Source organism: Misgurnus anguillicaudatus, chromosome 1 (genome assembly GCF_027580225.2).
Source record: "Misgurnus anguillicaudatus chromosome 1, ASM2758022v2, whole genome shotgun sequence".
Classification (NCBI taxonomy): domain Eukaryota; kingdom Metazoa; phylum Chordata; class Actinopteri; order Cypriniformes; family Cobitidae; genus Misgurnus; species Misgurnus anguillicaudatus.
Window position 1 is genome coordinate 17,938,843 of NC_073337.2, and position 25,740 is coordinate 17,964,582.

Consider the following 25,740-nt stretch of genomic DNA (forward strand, 5'->3'; position numbering starts at 1 on the left):
TGCTCTCACTCTCTCGTCACTTGCTCAAGTTCAACCCCTCACGTGCAGCAGCTCCGCTGTTCACGAATTTCAGTCATGTAAATTAGCCTAATAATAATGGAAGTTAATATATTTCAATCATAAAAATAGATTTTTACTCGTATTCGCAGGGGCATGAACTGGACAATGTATACCGCTTTAAATGCTAACTTGACTGGCAACAAATTCTAAACTGTAAATCTGTCACCCGACAACAGAGACACAGAAGCGCGCAAATGACTAATCGTCTGTTAGATTTTACCGTTAAACAATATAGCCATTCATGATGATATCAACAAGTTAAATAAAAACTTACCTGTAGCTCAAAAATCGCGGTTCTCCCGCCGGGCAAATAACATGAAAAATGGTTCCCCCGACTCGAGTCCCGCCTGGATGTTTGACGCATGCGCACTTTGCGATGGTAAAGTATATTTTGCTTAATTTTTAATTAAAAATAGATAGTATAGGTAGAATGTACCCATTATGTTGTATTTTACTTGCTAGCTCGTATACAGTATTTAAAGAGCACCTATTGTCCGATTTACATTTTTCAAATTTCCTTTGGTGTGTATTAGTACATGTTAACTTAGTCTCGCGTAGCCAGACCTTCAATACTGAAGGTCTGGTGTTTTTCGCTGCTTTTTCTGGACAAAGCCCGCCCACGAGCTGTTTGACCGACATATCAAACAACCAATCACAGTTTGTTTCGTCTAGGGTCACGTTTCGGACTCCCCACAATAACGAGCCGGCTGGCAACAAGTCAGTTATTGAAATAATCAGTCGCAACCGAATAGCATCTAAATAAACAACATTACTCACCATAGAACAACGTTGTGCACTTCATCATCAGCCACACCAATGAGATGCTCCCGTTAAATGTCTGTTTGAAGCATATCTCTCCACTTTTTAACACATACAAGCAATTCAGGAGAACCAAACTTTTTGACTCAACTAACTGCCTCAAGCAAAACTCTTGGACATCTTTTAGAGAGTCGATGCCGCGAACTTTGCATATTTTTGAAAATCCAATGTTTAGCTGATCATGATAACTGCTCATTATTATCCACGTGAACACGACTGATTCTCTTCCTCAATGGAACGTCAGAGCTTTGTTTTCCAGGGACCGAAACTAATTGCGACACTCGCGTCTCCTGGAAATCCGTTTTTTTCAACCAATCAAAGACGACTTTAACATTCTCACAGGGTTTCCAGAAAAGTGTACGAAAAACATCAGACGTTCAGCCAACAGTTTGTGGGCGTGACGTCTGAGACTGAGACTAATGTTAACTATATGCAAAATGTACATTCCCACAAAGTAAACGATAACGCGAGTTATCGTCTTCAACGCAAATCTCTTTTCTCAGACTACAACAAACATATGGATTGTAGGCAACAGTTTACTTCCTTGAATTGGTGAGGTAGACAAGACCAACATTATCATAATTCCTCCCGGTTTGACTCAGCCTGTAAGTTAACTAATGTTAGCATTGCATTGTGACTAACCGTGTGTCTCAATTCGTTCCCTAGCTCCCGAGGTCGTGGATCAGTATATCGTGTACACAGGTTCGGGCACTGGTAAGGACCCTAGCTCACTTCACATTGGGACGATGTTCACTTATTTTTCTGTCACGGCTGCTTAAGCGCGTTGTAATCACTCACAGCTGTTACTCATCAACAACCGCAAAACCAACATCTTTCTGACTTAATTTTAAAAACAGTACATTGTGAAAAATGCTGTCATTATTCTCTTACATATCTGTGCATAAAATTCGAGGCATATAATTACATTTTAAATGTAATAAATATATTTACAATTTTAAATAAATATTATTCTTTTAAATATTGAGTAGATTGTGGTCCCTTACTGTGTAGCAATGTGTGTTTATATTTACAACTAAAACAAACGTTTGTCTTTATAAAAGTTCTGTAACATTTCAAAAAGTTTATTGAGTTGGATCACGTGATTTCCGGTTAGGGAACATAGGGATCATCGATGCTCACTGGTTTTTGCGTTGCATTGTGGGAATTTTTAGGGAACGAACGTTCCAGTGCACTGAACGGATTTTGCGATTGAGACAGCCCTTAAAATGGCCGACTCCCTGATCAGTGCCCTGACTACTGAACAAAGGAGCTGATTGAGACACACAGTAAATCTTTCAAACATGGTCAACTTTTCCGGCTGACGTCGGAGGTATTCAGGCCAATCACAACATACAGATTAGCTGGCCAATCAGAGACACGGAGCTTTTCAAATTGATTAGTTTTGTACAAAAGCAGTGCGAAATCTGAGCTGCAAAAATATATCGTATGTGGAAAATAATGTTTTTATTAATCATAAACCTTCTGACTTATTAACACTGTTTAAGAGTCGGATTCCTCATGCTAAACATAGGCAAAGTGTCAAAAAAGCACTTGGACGTGTGACAGAGTATGCACTTCGCCAGGGTTCATACAAGTTTCTGAGTTTTTTTAGAACATGAAAGATTCATACGTAACCAAACAAAAGCGGACACAAAATCAACATCATCAAAGAAGTGTGTTGTTGTTTTTGAGAGAAATTTAAACGTATTCAGCTTGCCAAATAACCCAGCCTTATGGAAACAATGGATAGGATATCGTTGAAACGAGGCGGTCCCAACCAGGTCGAGAGTCGCAGGCGGTAAGAAAAACTGCATAAAATTTCTGTGTTTTGTTGGCAATCATCCCATAAGTGCATATAACGTAAACGACACAAACAACATGTAGTGAATCATAAGTTATACAAAGATACGGGGATAATGTTTTGTGTGTATTGCTTGCTCGTGACTCGCTTCACCCATGGTACGCTTCAAGGGGGTCAAGTTTATTCGGAAAGATCAGTAAGGCTGTCTTTTATATGTGATATAACTAAAGACACTTTGGAAATATGAAGGATGTAATTCTACTCTATAGGTTCTCAAGATTAACATGACATAAGCAGAAACAGCATGTGTTATTTGATCTTTAAATAGAGTTCAAATGGAGACTTTTAATAAAATATATAAAATTATATTTTGCTACTGATGTTATTTTCCAATTCGTATAAAATTCATTCGGGTTAAGATGAGGCCTTTGAAATCAGTTGCTTATGCAGACAGTAGGGTTTGGAACAGAGCCATTGTTAAATATTAATCACAAAGAATCTTCAAGCTGATTGTTGGATTTGTTTGCGAGTCATTGTTTTAGAAAGAAAGCGTCTTTGTGAATCCTTCAGCTATGACCGACTGCATAAATATGCACATCCTGCCATCAGACATGAGAAGTAGAAAGACAAAAAAGAAGCAGTCTCTGAGGCATCACTTTACACACACGGAGTCACATTTGTTGACTCCACATCCCTTTGATGTAAATTCTGACATTTCTGGCAGCTCTGTTTTCGGTGAGTGATGGCGCTGCCTTTTACGGAGGTCAAAAAATGGGCGAGAAAAATACAGAAGTCTAAGTTAAATAACAATGCTATGGTGAATACTGGATGTGAAAGCGATTTAGTGTCTTTTCAAAGCTTGTTATTTAAATGTGCTTCTCTCGAATTTAGCTTCTGTGCGACAGCCTATTAGAGGACGGGCACTCACAATGTTGCAAAGATCAAAGGGATGCAAAAGTCGGTAGAATACAATCAGATTTCACATCCATCAAGCCCTTCATTTAAATGAAGGAAAAAAATGTGAAACGCCACAAAACACCGCCATCAACCGCCAAACACCATTAACTCAAGTGAGGCCCGAAAAACCGAGATGCTTTGAACAGTCGCCGGCATTTTAAAAAGATGATACCGAAACAGAGGGCTTTCTTTGCTTAGTGGATGAAAAGCTGAAAGAGCCGTTATTGAGTGAGCAGTCATCAAGTTGCTACACAGTTTACTGCTTCACTCTTTGTGTCAGTGACAGAAGAGACAGATAGTGGGCAATACAAGAGCGGGCGAGTGGTTTGACATCTGCTCTAATGGAACTGTCTGTCCTCTGGCACTCATTCCAGCAGAGTCAAAGAAGACTGGAGAAGTTTGAACAGAAGACAAACTCTTGTAAAACTAATTGAGTGTAACTGATCCACTACTGATTCCTAAGTGGTGGCCTGTGACTTTTCTTGCAAGGGGCGCGAATTCAAAATATGTGTTCGGAGTGTCATGTTTGTGGCTCATCATGTCAAAATAAGTGTTCAGTGCGTCATGTGAACCTCTTTGCTTCATTTCAAAATACGTCACATGGGGCATAAGTGTTAACGCTAATCATTTATTTTTAATGGGTGACGTTATGCATTCCCAAACTGATTTGTGGATCCGTCAAACATTGCATCACTGCCATTGCTCGTGCCAGAAGAAAAATTTCTCAACTTTTCAATCGCCAACACGTGCGTCAGCCAATCAGATCGCCTTATGCAAATGCCCTAGACAGCCAATTACATTTAAGACCGGAGAACAGAGAAGCATGTGTTGCTGCCACTGTGATAAGCTGTTGGCCAGGCTTTAACCCCACCCTCTATCAAGCGTTAACGCATATGCAAATTACACATGAGATTAAGTGAGTATCTGGCAAATGTGAGGTCCACATGACGCGCTGAACACATATTTTGACATGATGAGCCACAGGGAAATCCAACAAAAGTAATATCAAAGGAATGTGGAAAGTCTTAAGGGAGGTTATGGGTAGTAAAATGACTTCTAGTCAGCCATTATATTTAATGAATGAACGGAACATTGAGATAAGTGGTGAAAAAATGGCTGATGAATTTAATTCATTTTTTGTTAATGTTGGTCCAAATCTTGCCAAAACTATACATTTACATAATGAAAATTTTAGTTGGAAAGGTGAAAGCAGAGTCATGCAATCTTTTTTTCTCAATGAAGTTAGTGAGAGTGAAATTATTTCTACTGTCTCTAGATTAAAAAGTAAATATTCATGTGATAGTGATGGCTTAGATATGTACATTGTTAAAGAAACTATACATTACATTATTGGACCCTTAAAATATATAATTAATTTGTCTTTTAACACAGGAGTTTTTCCAGACAAAATGAAGGTGGCTAAAATTATTCCTATTTTTAAATCTGGGGATAGGCATAGTCTTACGAATTATAGGCCTATATCTTTGCTTTCCCAATTTTCAAAAATTTTAGAGAAGCTTTTTGTTAAGAGATTTGATAATTTTCTTGAAAAATATTCCTTGATACATGATAACCAGTTTGGGTTTCGAAGCACTCGCTCAACAGCTATGGCTTTGATGAAAATCACAGAGGACATTATTACAGAATTAGAGAATAAAAATCATACAGTTGGTGTTTTTATTGACCTTAAAAAGGCCTTTGATACTCTTGATCATGATATATTGATATCTAAATTACAGACATATGGAGTAAGAGGTGTAGTACTGAATTGGATAGTTAGTTACTTAGAAAATAGACAACAATATGTGGAGTATATAGGTCATGAATCTAAGTTGGAAACAATACAGTGTGGAGTCCCTCAAGGCTCTGTGCTGGGGCCTAAATTATTTACTTTATATATCAATGATCTCTGTGATGAATCAAAGATTTTACGTTTTGTTCTTTTTGCGGACGATACTAATTTTTTTGTATCAGGGAAGAACTTAAAAATATTAATGAAAACTATTGAACAAGAATTGGTCCTACTGCAGAAATGGTTTAATAAAAATAAATTGTCTTTAAACTTAAAAAAAAAATGAAATTTATGTTGTTTACAAATCAAAAATGCCCTGAAAATGTTTGTTTGACTTTAAATGGAATAACGATTGAGAGAGTGTCAGAAATTAGGTTTTTAGGAGTACTCATTGATGAAAAATTTAAATGGAAATCACATATAGCATATGTAAGAAATAAAATTTGTAAAAATATTGCTGTTTTGAGTAAAGTCAAATTTATGTTAAATTATAAGGCAATGAGAATCCTATATTGTTCCTTCATTTTACCATATTTGATGTATTGTTTAGAAATATGGGGTAATTCTTATTTCACTAATTTAATGCCCCTATTTATTTTGCAAAAAAGGGCTATAAGAATAATTAATAGAGTTGCGCCTAGAGAACATACTACAGGACTATTTCTGAGGTCAGGACTACTCCAGTTGAAGGACTTGGTTGCTTTACAAACTTTATTGGTTGTTTTTAAAGCAAAATATGGTTTGCTACCGCATGGATTACAATCCCTTTTTAAATAGTGAGACAAGCAGAAGAATTAATGATTTTAGACCACCATTTGCTGGAAATACCTTGAAACAAATGTGTATTTCAGTTTCAGGTGTGAAAAGATGGAACTCCCTGGATAATGATTTAAAATGTTGTACAAATATAACTCAATTTAAGTATAAGTATAAACAGAAGATACTTAATTTGTATAAAGATCAATGTGAAAATTGCTAAAATTATAATAATGATGCTTATTTAAAAAGTTGTTTTCGTTGTCAGATTGTTTTTGTTTGTTTAGTGCTGTTATTGCTGTGTAAGCAGAATTAATAATAATAAAAAAAAATAAAAAAAAGGAAAATGGTCAAAACTGGAAGTAGATTAAAACTGGTTAGGGCTATTATTTTGTTATTTTTTGGTGTTGGTATTTGTTTTTGTTTTCTGTTTTTGTCTATGTCATGTCGGTGAGGCCATCAAATTTCAAATTTGTAAATGCTTTAAAATAAGAATGGGGTAGGAGTCTATAAGAATTTAGTTCTTCATCCTACTCCTGTTCTTCTTGTCATGGAATGTATTTTGTTGTGTTTATTGGATTGCTGTTTGTGGCTTCTTGTATTGCATTACCATGAAAAGAAAAATAAATAAATGAAATGAATGAATGTACTGTATTATATATATATATATATATATATATATATATATATTTTTTTTTTTTTTTTTTTTTTTTTTTTTTATGGATTATATGGATTATGGTCTGTGGAAAGGTAATTATGAGGTTGTGAAATATAATAATGATTTCATACAAAAGCAGAGAAAATCAAACAAAATTGTATAATCATATCAAATTACATTCTTGTCAACATCTCCCTTAAACTTCAAAGTGAAAATGTTATTGAAAAAAAATTATGGTAGGCAAACATTTCTTGTTCTGTGGGATTTTAGATTTATTTTTTATATGTATATTTGTATAACCTTGCAATCACATACTGACGATATAACCTACAATCTGCCGAAAACAATTGCTCCATGAAATTCAACACCATTGAAGTCACAACAAAATGGTCTCCCAGGCCTTTTTCCCGAGTGTTTTGTGCCTCAAAGCACAAAGACCGCGTGCAAACTGACAGCTTGTTGGAACAGGTGTGTCTGTGTTTGATCTTTGCATATGCTTCCGCGCTGGACGTTTGCAGGTCTGCTTTGCCGTGACCACACAGAGGGCTATGATGATTCACACAGGAAAAGCGGACACAAATGCAAATACACAAACGTATGCACAAAAATAAACAAGCACATGCTGTTAGCGCCTCTGATTAGAAAGCACTGTCCTCTCTTTCTTTTCTCTGCAGTTTATGTGCTACTCGTCTACTCTTGGAAATTGTAGTTATGTTGTAGGCTACTGCATGATAAATGTATTTCTTATTTTCTAAATTACTTAGGATTAAAGCATCAAACCATAAATGCAAATGTGTCAAAATGTACAGTCGAAATATGTTCTACTGTAATAAATGTCACCTGAATCAATAAAACGCCATTTGAATTGTTATAAAGTGTGTGTGATGTGAACATTTTCCCTCTTATTGGCCTGTAATAAGATCTGCTGTAAAGGGAGCTGTCCACAATGCAGGTGCTGAAACTTACTTTATGAACTGCATCAAGGGTACTGTAAAACCACAAAACTGCAGCAGCAAAACTAAAGAGGTTAGGATGTAATGTTTTCATGGCTAAATACATTTTATGGCTTAGAACAATTAATAATTTCAATTGATTAGTAACAAATAGTTTATAAAAATTAATGATCTGAGTAACAATTCAATTCAAATGTATTACTTGTAGCACAGGCAGTAGTAAAGGGATATGTGACCCAGTCTGTAAAAACCCAGATATTCTTTTTTTTTCTAATCTTTTTTACATAAAATAATTGTACATAATGTATAGAGCATTCAACTAAAATTGTAATCTTAATATTGACTGAGCAAGGTCATTTAAAAAATTAAATTTTCCAAATCTTAATATTAGACTATGCACAGTAAAAAGTGAAAGTTGGATCTACTTAAAACTTAATTTAGCAAATAAAGTAATTTTTATCAACTTAAATTTTCTCTAAGGAACAATATAGGTTTTTAATGGCATCTAGCAACCAACCCCAAGTTCGAAGTACAATGAGAAGCTACAGTAGCCACCACAGGACAAACATGTCATCTGTGACAACATAGGAACGAAACTTTTTTATGGTTTGAAGTATTGAAAAATCGTTTTAATTAAATGATGAAAGATAATAGTACTAACAATAAAAAATAATTAACAGTTAAAATAATTGAAAAATAACAATACATTTAAATATCCATAATATTAATAATAATAATAATAATATTAACAAAATAAATGTCAATATTGCATGTAGGTCTTGGAGCCAATTGTCATCACCTTTATTCATATTCATAACCTCACGCACTCAGGTTTGCCATGATTCATGGTTGTTTTGGAGGGTATGAATAGGATGATGTTGTAACTAGCACCATCCTGTCACCACTGAGTGTTCATTACCCCCAGTCTGACGTCAAACTGCCGTGATTAAGAACAGACACCATCAGGTATCACTTCCACCCCTGACACCATTCACATGGCACCAACAGCTTTTGACACGATTCACATGATTCACAGCATCACCACCACATGTGAAGATCAGAGTAGTTTATAAATGTTTTAAGACATGGGATGTTCATGGGATAAGGCAAATAAACAATTATTATGTTATTGTTCTTAAAAAATCAAACCAACCACAAAGCCTAAAAAAACAATGAGATTATATTATATACTTTCTTGGCTGATCTATTTAATTGGAAAGTTACAATTATATTATATACTTTATTGGCAATGTCTTAAATTGGAGCCATAGCACAGATGCTTTGACAAAGTCATGTGCTCAGGAGGGCAATACAAGTTTCAATCCAGATTTCCATTCACTGTCTGTATAAATAAAGGTGACAAAAAGTTTGGTAGCAATGTGCTTGTATCATAAACCAGAGCAATAACAAACAAGAGGCCGGCCAACAGTCAACGTACCAGAAGAAAGATTTCCCCAAATTCCCCAAACATGTCAGAAATGTATTCTCATGCATGTATTGCCATTTTACAATGCTTTCAATGTGGTTTATCCAACTAACTTTTTAAAACTTTTAAACCACATAAGATTATAATACTGAGCACTATTATTGAAACTGAGATTTTTTTGACAGCTTGTCTCAAGCTTCAGCTTCAGGCTAGGAGCCATTCGCTGCATGGATGGCAGTTACCAAACACTCGCCTCCACTTTGGCCCCGGGGTTGGATCTAACAGCAGCTGGAACAAACACACTTCATCAAATAAACGTCAAAGGATGTTTCTCGAACTAGTGTGTCATTACAGACAATACTTTTGCAACCAACGGCTGTGAGAAGACATGAGAAATGGACAGAAGAATGTCTCCAGTCTGACAACATCCTTTCCTTTACCCCATCCATTTGCCGTACGGGCATACCTGCAAATTAAATAAAGGATAGGCTGGAGAACATGCTGATAACCATTTGCGCAAATGGTCACATGGATCATGAAAGGGGTGCGGGTGGAAAGGGGGAAATTGGGCTAACTGATTCTCCGTTTGCTGAACAGTCAGCATAGGGATATCAAACACTTACAGTATTTGGAAACCCTTCAGTCTACTTCTAGGATTTTCGGGAGATGTGTCGTGATCTTAAATAGTCCACCCACAAACAATATGTTTACATTTGTCACGATATGCTTCATCAAGACCGCATAAACGCTGCATGTTTAAAAGTGTACAAGGTATTTTAATGCGTTTGCTATTGTTGACGTATATACCATGCGTCAAAGAGAGCTGTCGCAGAGATTCGTCATAAACCCGTATGCTACGTACACACCAAACGCGGGGCATCGCGTTACTCGCTCTAGATTACTCGCAGGATTTAACTTTGTGTCATGCGAATTTTTCACTCGAGTTGAATATTTTCAACTTATGCGAAGATGCGTTTTTTCGCAGTAAACGCACCGCCCATATCACGTCATTCACATTGCCCCAAGCGAGGATGCGTCTGATTGCGTCTTTGCATTGACTTTGTATGTATCTACATACAAAATCCTTGAACTCGCATCTGGTGTGAACCCACAGTTATGCTACGGACACACCAAATGCATAGCATCACGTTGCTTGCTCTAGATTACTTGCAGGATTTAATTTTGTGTCATGCGAATTTTTCGCTTGAGTTGAATATTTTCAACTTGCGCGAAGGCGCGTTTGAGGCGAATAACGCGTGTTTTCGCGGCAATCGCGCCACCCAATTCACATCATTCGCATCGCCCCGCTCGAGGACGCGTCTGATCGGATCTTTACATTGACTTGGTATGTAATCTACTCACGCAAATCCTTGAACTTGCGTCTGCTGTGAACCCACAGTTATGCTACATACACACCAAATACGTGGTCATCACGTTGCTTGCTCTAGATTACTCGCGGGATTTAACTTTGTGTCATGCGAATATTTCGCTTGAGTTTAATATTTTCAACTTGCGCGTTGGCGTGTTTGAGGCGAATAGCGGGTGTTTTCGCAGCAATGGCGCAACCCATTTAGCGTCATTTGCATTGGCCCTCGCGAGGACGCATCTGATCGCGTCTTTGCGTTGACTTTGTATGTAATCTACTCGCGCAAATTGTTGAACTCGCATCTGGTGGCTTTACGGATTGTACAGTGAAACAGAAAAGTTTACTTTCTTACCGTTTGTTACATTTGTCATGTTCATTTTTTTAGTTGATAATAAAGAGAACAAAACAGCTGCTTGTCATATTTATTAACTATTATGTTTATTTATTATATTTAATAAAAATATGTATTATATTTTAAATGAAACGTATTACATTTATTTAGAAATTATTTATTTTTAAAAAAGGTAGAAAAATAACTAACAAAAGTATATAAACGTAAATTTGTGGTGTTTACTGTGATTAACCTTCAGCTAATTTCAGTTATGCATTCATCTCCCGTTGTATTATGGGAAATAGTGAATAAGCGAGTGTATCAAATGTACCCTCAAAGTCAGAGTGCATTGTGGGTAAAAAGAAGTGAACGAACGTAGGGAATGAAGTTGTTCACTCATATTTCGGACACCACTACAAAATGGCGGATGCCAAATACAGTGCATTACAGTATATAGAATATAGGGAGTGGTTTCGGACACAGCATAAGTTCCTAAACATGACGAGCACAAAACGAAACATGATTGGTTCCTTTACGTGTCAGTCATTATGTGTCCTTGGCCATTTAAAGCTTCTATGGTTCCCAGACCATCAGTAGGAACTACTACAATGGCCCTGTAACAAATGGCACACTTTGGACTTGTGGATTTCCTCAGAGTCCACTCTTTGATGACATCATAGTGCAGACCTAAGGGACCTTTGACGCAAGGGCGCACCGGCGGAGTCGTATTTTGGGACAGACTTGAGCTTCACGCCGGAAATAGGAATAGAAGTTACCGATCAGTGTGAACTTCTGCTATCCGTCATCTGATTGCTCTTTCGCAAGGACTTCTGGGTTGGTAAAGTGTGTGGAGCCTGCAGCAATTCTTAAAATCACAAAACCAGTAACACCTAACAAACATCAGTTTTTAGACCAGCACTTTATGTAAATGATCAAAACACATCTGAAATAGAAACTAAATTTAGAGAATCAGAGAGACGGTACTCCTGCCATTACGTGAAGAAGCCAGACCGTGTAAAACAAGTGGGAGATTTACTTTCAGTATCGCCTGAAGCGTCTGTGGATACGTGTACAGGTACATGCAGAAGATTACAGGACCTTCTGTTACAGCACCAGATTTGAAAAATATACAGAAAAGTTAGTGGTCTAAGTCAGTGGTTTTCAAACTGGGGGCCGCGAGATGGTGCCAGGGGGGCCCCAGTTTTATGACATTTTATGAAATATATTAATTTATCATGAATTCTGTGTAATTAAACCTAAAAAAATAGGCTACTAACCAAAAGCACTACTTTTTTGTATAATTTAATGTTTTTTTATTAAAATGTTGAGTTTTAGAACAGTTTTTGTCACAAATTTTCTTTGGGGGGCCACGAAGGAGTGCACCGTACACGAGGGGGGCCGCACGCTGAAAATGTTTGGGAATCACTGGTCTAAGTAAATCCACTGTGCTATATAATACAATATATCCAAAATCAAAGAAAGAGAGAATGGTCAGGTCTTAGAAAAATCTTTGAACTGGGGATGGTGAAACAATGATCACAGTAATCCAACTTTTAATGTAAATTTGATCTTTACATTATATATTTAAACCCAAGTAATTAATTTCTTCTGTTTAAACTGTATGTCTACATTATTCTCTCCACAGTAGTTGATTTTCTTCAGACAGATACAGACGGTTCAAATCCTCTGACTGTCAGGCGCTGAGTGTCGACGTGTGTGTTATGAGAGGACGGATTCAGTTCTCAGGTATGAGCAGTATCTAGTGGCAACAGTCCTTCACTGCAACATCTTGCCCACAGTAAAAGCATGCTTTACAAGATCATGCCATACTTGTAAATCATGTTGTGTATTTTTATAAAAAAGTCTTTAGTATATATTTTTCACCAAATTTTTGGTCAAAAATGCATAAAATAAACCAGAAGGTCTAGTTGTAAGCAGCTACATACAGTACTGTAATGTTTACACAGTGCATGAACCTGCATGAGTGTGTATGTACACAGGGGTATACAGAAGATTTAAGGTTATTGATTGAAGTGCCTGTTAATCTGAGAGCGAGCCCAGTGTGTCTGTCTTTGACATTGACGCTGTCCTTGACAATAATGCTAAAATTAGGACTCCACGCGATGCCCTCTAACATAGGGCTTATCGCAAAAAAAAAGCAATGTACAGCATGTCCTGCCGCTTACGCCTTGCCCCACATTTATCATAAACGTCTGCAGTCGCTATCTCTTTGCACATACCCATACTTATTATCTCTCCATATTCCGATAACCAGTTCCCTCGGCCGAACAAGTTGAAGTTATCGATGTACTTTTATGAATAGAACAACAGAATATAGTTTAATCATATCCGTTGAATTGTCGATCTATCATGCTTTATGCTGTACGAGATCGATGGCCTCTTCTGTTTCTCAGAGGTTGACGGCTGAGGTAGATAAGAGCTGCTGGCGCACCGCGCGGGTGAAAACTCCACAATATAAAATTTAATGAACAAGCAGTGGACAATGACAGATGATATTTCCCTTGAGCTTTAGCTATCCTGACTGCCTTGATGAATACACATCTTGTGTTAATGGAGTTTTTCAATAAAGTAAAAGAGGAGTACGCTCGTGTAATCTCATCTATTACAATACTAGGTGTTATAAACAGCCACTTACCCCATTCTTTTCGACACATTCCATTACTGATGAAGACATATTCATCTACCTGTTTACCACCACGTGGATGACATCTGTTTGTGATCATCAGAGTCGTATATCTGGCTGCAAGGCATGTATATAGCTGAATATACGATGAGCGTGATTGTCACTAATGATCACAGGTTTAAGATTCATGCATGTGTAACGTTTAATGACTGCTTCATTACGCTCAGCGCAACCGGCAAGTACATGACCGTCTATCTGAAAAGAAATGAACTTTAGCTGAATGATATGTGATTGCTCTCACTGGAACACACAGGGCATGAAGGGTGGTGAGACCTTGAGAAGTGTGAGGCTGGTGTGCCCAATTTGCTGACAAGGAGAAAGACGTCATTCGTGTCTTTGTGTTTACTGTATGTGAGAATGTATATACCCCATGCTGGTACACAAGAGCAAGAAAAAGAGCCTGACCTCGCTCTCACGCTGTCTCTATCAACCTATCTTCCAGTCTCAATTTTCTTGCCATATGCCTCAGTAAACTTCCAGAAAGTACAATTTCAGGACCACGTACTATTATTCTGGTTTGATGCTCTGATGGGTATCTTACGGTCCAGTCATCCAGGATAAACAGCAAACTCTGTCGAACATATCTGGATCTAGCTTACTTTCGACTTTTTCCAGTTTCTTGTCAACACAGAAATGATTGAGGAGAAAATACTGCACATCTTCATGGCTTATGCTTTATTTCAGAAAAGTGGCCTTAAGAGTGGTATTCTCTCTCTCTCTCCATTTCTCTTAAAGGTCGCACAGACCTTTAACAGAGGTTGTTGCTTTCATTACACACAAAAAGCTTTAGGGTCGTCTTGAGTAAAATGTTCAAAACCTGTATACCTGTCTTTGTTTTGCTGAACACAAAGGAAGATAGTAATCAAGTAGGAAGCTGGAGCACCATTCACTTCCATAGTATAAAAATACTATGGAAGTCAATGGTGCTCAAAAATGGTTTGGTTACAAACATTGGTCAGAATATTATCCTTGTGTTAAGCAGAAAAAATACATTCATACAGGTTTGGAACAACTTGAGGGGGAGTAATTGATAACCGAATTTTAATTTTTGGATGAACTAAGTTGTATGTATTTAACCTTTTTTTTGATTGTTTGTTTTTTTATTAAAATAATTACATTTTTTCAGATGAGCACATTTGGAGTTATTTTACTAAATGTTCCTGCCCTTCCCAGTCTCATGTAGATGCGTATAAATAGCACGAAGTGTAAAACTCGTGCAATACATACGGTAAATTCCACTTTGGCGTGCATATGATACGCAAGTCCTTCCCATTCACTTAAACGCCGCATTTTTTTGTTGTTTTATTTATTGGTTTCTCAATTTTTTTTGCTATTTTTTACCATTTTGCTTGGGTTTAGGGTTAGAACAACTTTTTGTTATATAAAAATGACATCCTAACCCAAAAACCATATCTAACCCCAACTCCAAGCGACCAGGGCTCAAATATAGACAAAAACATGGAGAAACCTGTATATTAAATAACCTCGTTAAGCAAATCTGAAATCTAACCCTAAACCCAAACAAAAATGGTTTTAAAAAACAGAAAAAAATTGAGAAACCAAAAAATAAAACGACAAAAAAAGATGCACCGTTTAAGTGAATGGGAGGGACTGGCGTATCATATGCACGCCAAAGTGGAATTTGGCATATGTATTGCACGATTTTCACACTTCGTGCTATTTATACGCATCTACATGAGACTAGGAAGGATAAAACAGGGATCAGGGAACAACTTCTGACTTTGAAGCCCAAAAAAGTGCATTCATCCTTCACAGAAGTAATCCACATGCATCCAATGGGTTAATAAAGGTCTTTTGCTGGTAATCAATTTGATATTGTAAGAAAAATATCCATATTTTTAACTTTATAAACTATAATAACTTTCCAATAACTGGAATGTTCCAATCTTAGACTCAAAAAATTCATGAAAGTCACTGCACAACGTACTCTCAAAACTCTCTTGTGAATCCAGACTGATCTCATGGAAAGTTGTGTTATAGTCACGAAAAATTTTATGAATTTATTTGTGTTCATGGCATGAAATTCACCTTTTTTAGTGCCTTGAGCACGAATGTCTTTGTTTCATTTTATGTATTGTTTTCTCATAGTATTTCCTATTTTCTTACTATTATCGCTTGGGGTTGGGGTTAGAATGACTTTCTGTTACATTTTTAGACATCCTAACCCAAACCCCAACTCTAACCCCAAGAATAATTTTAAAAGCATAAAAACATGTAGGAAAAACATGTAGAAACCAATACATAAAGTACATCCTAACCCAAACCCTGAATCTAAAGCTGGATTTCCACCAATTGCGGAGCGGCTGCAGGTCGGCTCCGCTGCGTTACGGCTCCGCACTCTGCCGTCCGCCAATACCCGCCAGTTCCGTATTTGTTGCAGAGCTTCTGCGTGCTGAAGTGACGAGGACCCATGAGGTCTCGCAAATTCACGTGATGATCGCGCGATATCTTTTTATGACGTTTTGCTGGACCACCCCAGATCATGACATGAGATCTCGTGAATTCAGGTATGATCACGCGATATAGTCATGGCTCCACCCTGCGGAGCTGTCTGGCATCCGGCAAAAATAGAAGCTCTGCGTATTTGTTCCAAAGGAATGCGGATGGCCGGAGCTGTGACGGATTCGGAACGCAGTCAGTGGAAATACACACATTGACTTGAATGGAAACCGATTGACTCTGCCGCAGATCCGCAGCCGTTTCGCAGTCGGTGGAAATCCAGGAAATCCGTGCAACATACATTCAAGCTGAATTTCGTGCCATGGACACAAATAAATTAATAACATTTTTTGTGACTATAACACGACTTTCTGTGAGATCATGTTGTGTGAATCCAAGATGGTGCCGTTACCGGAAGCTAGTTATTATAGTTTATAATGTTTAAAATATGGATATTTTTCCTACAAATCACATCAATTACCCACAGAAGACCTTTATTAAACAATTGGAGGCGTGTGGATCACCTGTGAGATGGAAAGGTACTATTTTGGGGTAGAGAAGTTTCTACCACTATAAAGCTTAGAAGAGCAAGGACATTTACTAAAATAACTCCAAATGTGCTCGTCTGAAAGATGATGGACATGTATATTTCAGATTGCTTGAGGATGAGTAAATCATTAGGTAATTTTGACATTTGGCTGGAGTATCCTTTTAATGCCATTACAGCATCACACAAGTTAATTTATACCAAATTTGATCAACACACAAATTTGGGAAGGACAATTTGGGACCTAACTTGCATGTCCTTGGACTGTGGAGGGAAACCAGAGTACTCAAAGTAAACCCACCCTGACAGAGGAAGAACATGCATACTACTCATAGAAAGGCCTCGATGCTTGAACCGAGGACCTTCTTGCCGCAAGGCACCAGTGCTACCCACTTAGCCACTGTGCCACCTGGATCACTTTTTTAAGAAATAGCTGCAAGTAGCTAGCTAGCCACAGAATAAGAAAAATGCCATCGCCAAACAGCTCATTTCACTGCCAAGCAACAAGCTCTGCTTTCAATCAGGACGGTTAATTTACAAAAATGTGACTGTAGAACAAACAATAGTGTGTAATAGAGTAGATTCATCTAAGATTGTCCAATATGATTCAATCATTGAAGTGTAGCGCAGAGTTCAACAGGCCATTAATCTCGTGCAGCGTTGTATTTTCTTCATTAGGTAATCTTTCTGCCTGTCTCTCTTTTATAAATCATTACATTACCCAATAATAGGACTGGCCTGACTCCCTGCTGGAGAGATCAGCCTGTTAGGCGAGTGGATAATGAGTGTTTTTACATGGGGCTGGGTGGACATGTTTTAGGGGGAAGCCTCATTTTAGTCACGACGCGCGTGAGCTTGAATCATCGCATCCTTCAGGGTGCCCCAAATTTGTCAGGCGCTTAAATGAGCAAGAGATAAACAAAGAGAAAGATGAAAAAGAGAGAAACAGAGCATATGGCCGGTTGACGTGACATTTTTTCACAGTTAGAGCTATGCCCATGTTGCGCGGTTTGATTATTACGGCTATGCCGTTGTGCCGGGCTCACAAACAATTTAGTTCACTGCCAAAAAAAAAACACTGACTTGACTTAACATCGGACCACAGGAAGATAAAAACAGGGAGTTGTCTGTTAAGGCGGAAGATTAGAAGAAAAGGCAACCAGGCTTGTAGGCATGCCACATGTGATAGGATGACAAATGCAACCCTTTATAAGATCGGTTTGATTTAAATAAGCTAAAACTTTCGTAGTGATTTGTAGGATTTTATGACAGAATGAGGATGGAACAAGGATGGTCCATCTTTAGAGGGACGAGCTATAGCGGGTAGGAGACTTGGTCGCCATAGCGACAGCAAGGATGTTTGCATGAGAGGAAGATCGGGGAGGCATTTGGAAAAAGGTGGCCAAGTGTGTGCCTCGCTTTAGTTGTATTAAAAAAATATAATTTTATATTAAAATAACACACTGATGCATGCAGAGATATTGTAATTTTCACCTGATGGCTTGTGTGCAATTTTAAACAAGGAAGAAATTGCAGCATGGTGGTTCCCTTATTAGATTCATAAAACATTAAAATGTCCTTCAGCCCACCTTTGTGACAGTTTCTGCCCTTTAGTAATTATTAATCCCCCCTGACTGCACCACGCTTACTTTCAACCAGTAGTGTGGGGTGCTGTCGTGTACAGCTGGGGCATCTGAACAGTTGTGGTGTATCTCTAATAACGTTTGACATGAGTGACATACCAGTTTCTGCTTGGAAGGGTGTCAACTTGGTGCTGGAATGGCGAAATCGGAAAGTGTTGTGTGGAAAGCAATTTTCTCAGGGAACTTTTCCCTGGGGATAAAGGAAAATATTTTCCCTCGATCAATCACACCTTCCAATTTTCCCACAAACCTAGCCGCATAATATAATCTGATATCTTTGGGTAGAAAACTGACATTTAGATGCTAAGATATATGCATTAAATATATATTCATGTGGGATTAAAGATAAATACTGATTTTGACTATTTTTGATTTGTGATTCACTGATAAAACAAAATTAAATTAATATATTTTTTATTAATAATTTGATATACTAGAGAAGACTCAGAAGAGTAATAAACTCAGAAGAGTTTATTATAATATTTTTACACAACTTCATTAGCAGATTTGCAAGGTCCCACCCATATCCTCATATTTCACTAAATACTTTTTTGTACTTTTTGTAGCACTATTAGATGTAGTCATTTGAATTTTGATCATACAGTATAATAAAATGAAGATGTGCACACTAACAGAAATACTTATACACATTAGTAATACTAATACAATAGTCACACTGTATATTATACTTTGATAAAGTATTTCAACATGTTTAAAAAAAATGACATATTGTCACATTAAAGAAACTGATGTCTCATTGCTCTAAATGAAATGCTGATGTTCATTAGCTGATACTCCAGAGAAAGCGTTTCATTAGTCTTAATTGTCACTGGAGTGTATTCATGCTAAATTGCAGCAGCTAAAATTAAATTTGCCGCATAATAGGACTTCTGCTTTTTGTATCTAACATTTTTTTTACATATTTTAATTGTATTATCTGTTTACAAAAAATTAAGAGAAGCATCAACGAGTCGTATTTTGTAAGATAATATCTTAAACCAAGCCCACTGAGTGGTTATTTAATCTATGCTATGGTGTTTTAACCCAAAATATTGTGTTTTTTAACCCATTGATGGGTCAAATATAACAATTCTTGGTAAGACTTTACAATAAGGTTGTATATTTGTTCACACTAGCTAATGCATTAGCTAACATGAGCTAACAATGAACAACATTTCTACAGTACTCTAAATTCTGCTGGGTTGTTTTTACGCAATGCTGGGTTGTTACAACTCATGGTTGAGTTAAAAACCCAGAATAGTTTTTTTATAACCCAACATGTGTTCGGTCCAATATTTACCCAGCATTGATTTAAAAACAACCCAGCAGAATTTAGAGTGAACATTTATTAACCCTTAAACAGGCAAGAGTGGAAAACGATGAGAAAAAAAAATATTTTTCAATTTATAATTTTTTAAAAAAACATGAGAGTGAAAAAATGATGACAGAATTTTATGCACAATGAACTAACACGAATAAACGTATTGGCATTAACTAACACTAACAAGAATGAATAAATGCTGATAAACTATATTTCTAGTTTTTAGTTCATGATAGCTAATGGGTGATCCTCGCAAAATTAGACTTATGAGATGTCATAAAACATTTTGATAAAAAAGTAAATGCAAAGTAAGAGTTTTAAAATAAGAAGCATACAAACATCTCTTCATGTACTATTTTGCACATGACTTTAAATGACATCATACAAACCAATTTTGTTGTTTTTTCCACATTTAAGGGGAAATTTTTCATTACCGCAACGTGTCCATGACTGGATTTGGGTTCTTTGACATGGAAATATTTATAATTAAAAATCTATAAAAATAAAATGCATGTTATACTATAAATATTTACAGTAAAGAAACGTGGTATTTGATGATCATTAGTAAATGTAGAGACAATAATAAAGAATATAAATGTGTCCAAGAAAAATTTTCTCATCCTCTGCAACAATTTTCAATCATTGTTTAAGCCCTCAATAACTAACATTAAAAAAATTGTTGAAAGGGACATAATTGACTGTGACACTCAAGATGGCTAGTTCTTATTTTTTCTCTCCAGATAAAAGTTGAAATTTTGTTTGTCATAGTACCTAGACAACTTTTTAGTTCTCATTACCGAAACATGAGTTTGTAAATGCATATATTTAATGTAATATCATGTTGCTGTAATGATAATTTTTGATAATGATAATCTAAAAAAATTAAATAATTCTATAGGAAATCTTTTTTAAATCCTCTAAAAATAATGGTTATAGTAAGTTCAGACCTTAATCTTATATGTGCTAAAAAAATTGGCTTAAGGGCTTTTTTTTAAAAAATCTGATGCTGGACACCTTCTAAGTCTGGATTTCGTGAGAATCACCCTAATGCATTTAATAATGTTAACAAATACAACCTAATTGTGAAGTGTTACCTTCTGTGTTCATTTATCCCAACGGCTGGGTGTGTGCCTTTTTGATCCAGTGCTGGGTTGAAAGTAACCCAGCATTTTTAGACTGTAATATTCTAATAATATTAATTATAAATCATCCCCGTTAAAAAGTAAATCTGAAAATGCTACTGAAGATCTTACAAATTGCTGGGCCAGTGGAGGCCAGTGGACTGTACCAATCAGATTTGTAAAGATAACACTACAATGGTTTGGATTATTTTCATGTTACGTTTGTTTTAGCATTGTCAGACGTCTTTTGTTAACCTTTTTTGATCAAGTCTGTATTGATCATGTAATCCTAGTATTATCAGTTAAGTCCACAGCTATCAGGTCAGGATATCCATATCTCTATTAAACCAGATAAAGGGACGGTGTCAGATGCCCAATTAACCTATGTTTGTGTAAAAACCAAGCTCAACAGCATACATACACAAACCATCAAATAAATATAGCAGACGCAACACAAGTGTCTCCAAGCCTTGGCCAGATAGATTGCAGTAGATTATTGGGCTTATTTCAATATGGATATTAGTATGGAAATAATTAAAACATTAACATCTAATAAGAGGCTATCTAATGTCTATTCAATATTACTCGTCTGCCAAAATATCTGAATAGTCTTCCTTTACAAGGAAGCTTTTCAAATAAAATATTGATATATGCAAAACCGTAATAATTAAATCAGCATATAATGCAATTAATTTAAATTAAATAATTGCATGGATTGACAGCCCTATTAACAATAAATAGATCCAAACTGCTATGTCAACTGGAAAGGGCACCGTGAATATATCCACACGACACTATATGATCTGCAAGTGAATGATGGTATATTGTGATCATTCACCGGTAAAGGTAAAGCCTCACCACTGATTAATAAAGAAGAGATTACATCACTTCCTCTAACTGTGCACATATGTAACTGTCATGGCAACGGCAAGGCGTAGCAAAAGCTATGGAACAGGATTCGCTCACCACCATCTGTGTGTATGTGCCAAGGCAGTGTTATGAAGTCAGAAGGCTGGCTACATTCTCTAAGGACCTCTCCTCCGTTGCTTAGCAATATGTGGAACAGTGAGCAGCCCCAATACAGCAACTGCATCTACTGTATTTCTCTAGTAGAAATATATAAATACGGAGTTATTTAGCAACCAAGAGATCGACTGTCTGATATGTTTTTTGAGGCATCACATTTGAGGCAGACATTATGAAAGTTCAATCAGAGTAAAGACTGTGGGTGTGACATTAAGAACGGCATTTTTGTTATGCTGTTGTCTATTTATAGGACTGTGCATACTGTGCTGCGACGTGCGATTTGTTAAAAATATGTAAAACCACAAACTTGGAGAGCAGTATTATTATCCTTCACACAAAGACTCAACTCATACATATACAGTATTGTATATTACATATTTTTTGTTTTAAAGCCTTTTAAAGCCTCATCTCTTTCGCTGACCTTGAAAGTGTTTCTGTTCTCTGATACATCAATCGATATTTATTCAGCAGCATTTCCCACGAGGCCTTGGTTCTTGTGACACGTATGACCCCTGCTGCTTGTCTGTACAAACACAAACTTGTTTTTTTTGGTATCGCTGGGTAATTTACAGCTTTACTGTTGCTGTGAGTTATGATAGGTCGCAATGTTCGATACAGTGATTTGCGATGCAAAAAAACTAAACAGCCCCTTATAATAGCCTGTTTAATCTTGTCGCTGGAAGTTCCACTGTGCAAAGACTAAAAATGATGAATGCAAAATTAGTAGTGCCATGCCCACAACAGCAAATTTGAATTTGTCCTAGTTACTCGGGCCCAGACTGTACTGTATCACAAAGATGGTGTTTCTGCTCCTACTGTTCTTTAACATGTCTAGAACATACATACAGTAGCTCTCGGTTATTGCACACATTTATCATTTCTACCACAAACTTTCACGAAGCGTGTCAGTGATCCGTGCACTTCCCTTGTCCAGGTATCCGTAGCCAACACACCAGCTGTCCAAGGTCAAATCATAATAGAGACGCTATTTTTATCTTCTGGCTTCTATTACTCCTAACAACGATTTAGCCTCTAAGGACACGACATACACGTATACACACGGCCATATGTTCTTATTCCGTCAAATTTGATCATGAAAGTGTAAATTTCTCAGAAACAAAAAATCTTTCAGGTGACTGATCCTATTTTGACTTCGAAATAGAGCATAAGCGACATATAAGTGGTTGTAAACTCTGTCTTGCAGGGATATGAGGCTTGTATCTCACATCATTAATGGATTTTTAACAAGGCTGAAAATGCACAGTGTTGCCCTTGGCAACTGCAGGGGGCGTGACATATTTGGGCCAACATCTGTTATCACATAATGCCCCAAGAAGTACAACTTTTGTTATTGTTAGAAAAATATTCACAAATTGTCTATTAACTAGGCATGGGCCGGTATGAGATTTTGGCTGTATGATAACCTTAAGCAGAAATACCACTGTGTTGCAGTATTGCAAGACTAAAATATGTTATACTCAAATGTCTGCGTATACAAACAACTTTTCAATTGGACACAATGCATTTTATTTTTAGCAAGATGCAACATGTATGCCAGGTAAAAATTAGGGGCTCTATCTTACACCCGGCGCAATGCGGCGCAATGCGCGACGCAAGTGTCTTTCGCTAGTTTCCTCCCTGCGCAATTATAATTTTCACGTTTAGCGCCACGTTGTTTAAATTGCGCCCCTTTTGCGCCCATGGGCGTTCTGGTCTGAAAACGAGGTGTGTTCAGGCGCATTGTTGGCGCGTTGCTATTTTGAGGCAACTAAAATAGACTACGCCATTGACCAACAAAAACCTGGTCTAAAGTCTAAAGTCAATGGCGCAATAAGTTTTTTTGTTATTTAAAGAGCGCATTAGTAATATGGGCCTATAAACGGGCTGAAATCTTACATACTTGCAAATTATTTTTTGATAAAATTGGATAGCCATACATTTAAAGCAACTAAAAGCCTGCTTTTTTACTTCCATGACTAAAATAAAACGATTTTTAAAGGTTTTAATAAAAAAATAACAATTTCAATACAAGTGAAAAACAACACAATTATTTAACATTAATCTTAAACTGGGGATCTTCTTCCGCTTAGTTTTTCAGTTTACAAAGTCCGTCATCTAAATAGGGATTAGACATAGCGCCAGCGCAACTGGCTTTTAAAGGGGATGAGAGCTGAGACTCTCATTGGTTTATTGCACGTTACGCCCAAAATACTCCCATTACAATAGGACTAACCCTTTTCGACCATGCGCTCGGCGCACAAACCATTTTTCCTGTCGTTAAATTAGCAAAAGTGGATTCGGACGCCCATTTAGACGTTGCGCTGTGCGCTTTAGACAATGCGCTTAAAATAGGGCCCAAAGTCTTTAATTATAATATTCCTTTAAAAAATATTTATATTTTGTACTTTATATTAAATGTAAACAGCAGATCAATTACATGACTTAATGATTTAATTAATTTAACACATATGATACCTTGAAAATGGTATCACAGAACATTTTTGTAGGTTTAAAACCTTTAAAACCTTGGTATTTTCTGCAAGTTCTCCCTGTGTCAGCGCGGGTTTACTCCGGGTACTCCGGTTTCCTCCCACAGGCCAAAAACATGCAAGTTAGGCATATTGGAGATACCAAATTATCCCTCCCCCAACCTCTGTATGGATCAACTTGTCTGAATAGCCGTAGATGCTGGAATGGGGTTAAGAAATAAAGGAAGAAGAAAACCTTGGTATACTTTTAAATACCCAGTAACCAGCCCATGCCTACTATCAACACTATCAAGACAACTACCCTGGCCCGCAGTTTCTCTTAAGTGTGTTGTGCGGATAATAGTTTTCACTTACATTACATTATAAACGACAAAGCAGGGAAATTTTATCTGATGATTAATGCAAATTATATCGAAAGCGCAAGATATACCAAAAGCAATGGAAATTCGTAAATCTGCATATCGCAAGCTGTATATCACAAAAGTTTTCCAATTACTCAGTGATGTTAACAAATCAGCATAACATAATTTGTATATATCAAAACTGAACGATGTTAATAAGCCAGCATTTCGCAATGCGCATACCACACAAGATTTCAATAAATAAGCATATCGCAATATGCATATAACGCCATTTCCCAATAACTCAACAATGTTAATAGATCAGCATATCGCAATGGGCATCATACTAGTTTTCAACAATTGAGTAATGTAAAAATAAAATAAAAATAAAATAAAACCCAGCATACCGTAACTAAACGATGTTAATTGATATGCATATCACTTGGGCCTATATATATATATATATATATATATATATATATATATATATATATATATATATATATATATATATATATATATATATATATATATATATATATATATATATATATATATATATATATATATATATATATATATATATATATAATAAACCAATAGAATTGTTGTTGTATCAAATATTGCATTATTTCAAAATTATTTCATTGTTCAATACCATGCAGCCCTAGTTGAAGTTTAAAATGATGCCTTTCCATTACTGTATATCTTACATATCTAACTGTATTACTGCGCTTCTGACGACATCAGCCGAGACAAAAATGCACGAGTCAACTTTCTACACTACTATCCTGCTGCCAAAATATCCAAAAAAGGCACATCTGAGACGGCAATAATCGCACCTGCATAAGCTGCATCTTAATGTGGTCTGGTGCTCTGTTTTGACGTGTTTTTAGAGATGTTCCTCCGGTATCACTTGGCAACTGTTTTACCGCAGCTCCTCACCACTAATGTATTCCAGAGGAGGATCTGCACAGTTGAAATGGATAAGCCCGCGGCTACTGCCGAGCAATCCCCGCGCCTCACTTTCACTAGGCGTGCATAGCAACCGCTGATCTGCCCAACAGAGATATGAGGTAATGACAGATGCAAGAACAGACTGCGAGCGAGACCAGGCTCAGGCGCATTTCTTAGTGGGGACAGCAGAGCCATCCAAAAAACATAATACC

The 25,740-nt window shown here is 36.8% G+C and overlaps 1 protein-coding gene across 4 annotated transcripts in view; it reads right to left on the reverse strand.

Annotated features, from left to right (window-relative positions):
* Nucleotides 1-25,740, reverse strand: part of syt1a (synaptotagmin Ia) — a 246,624-nt gene that overhangs the window by 219,921 nt on the left and 963 nt on the right. The window lies entirely within an intron of this gene.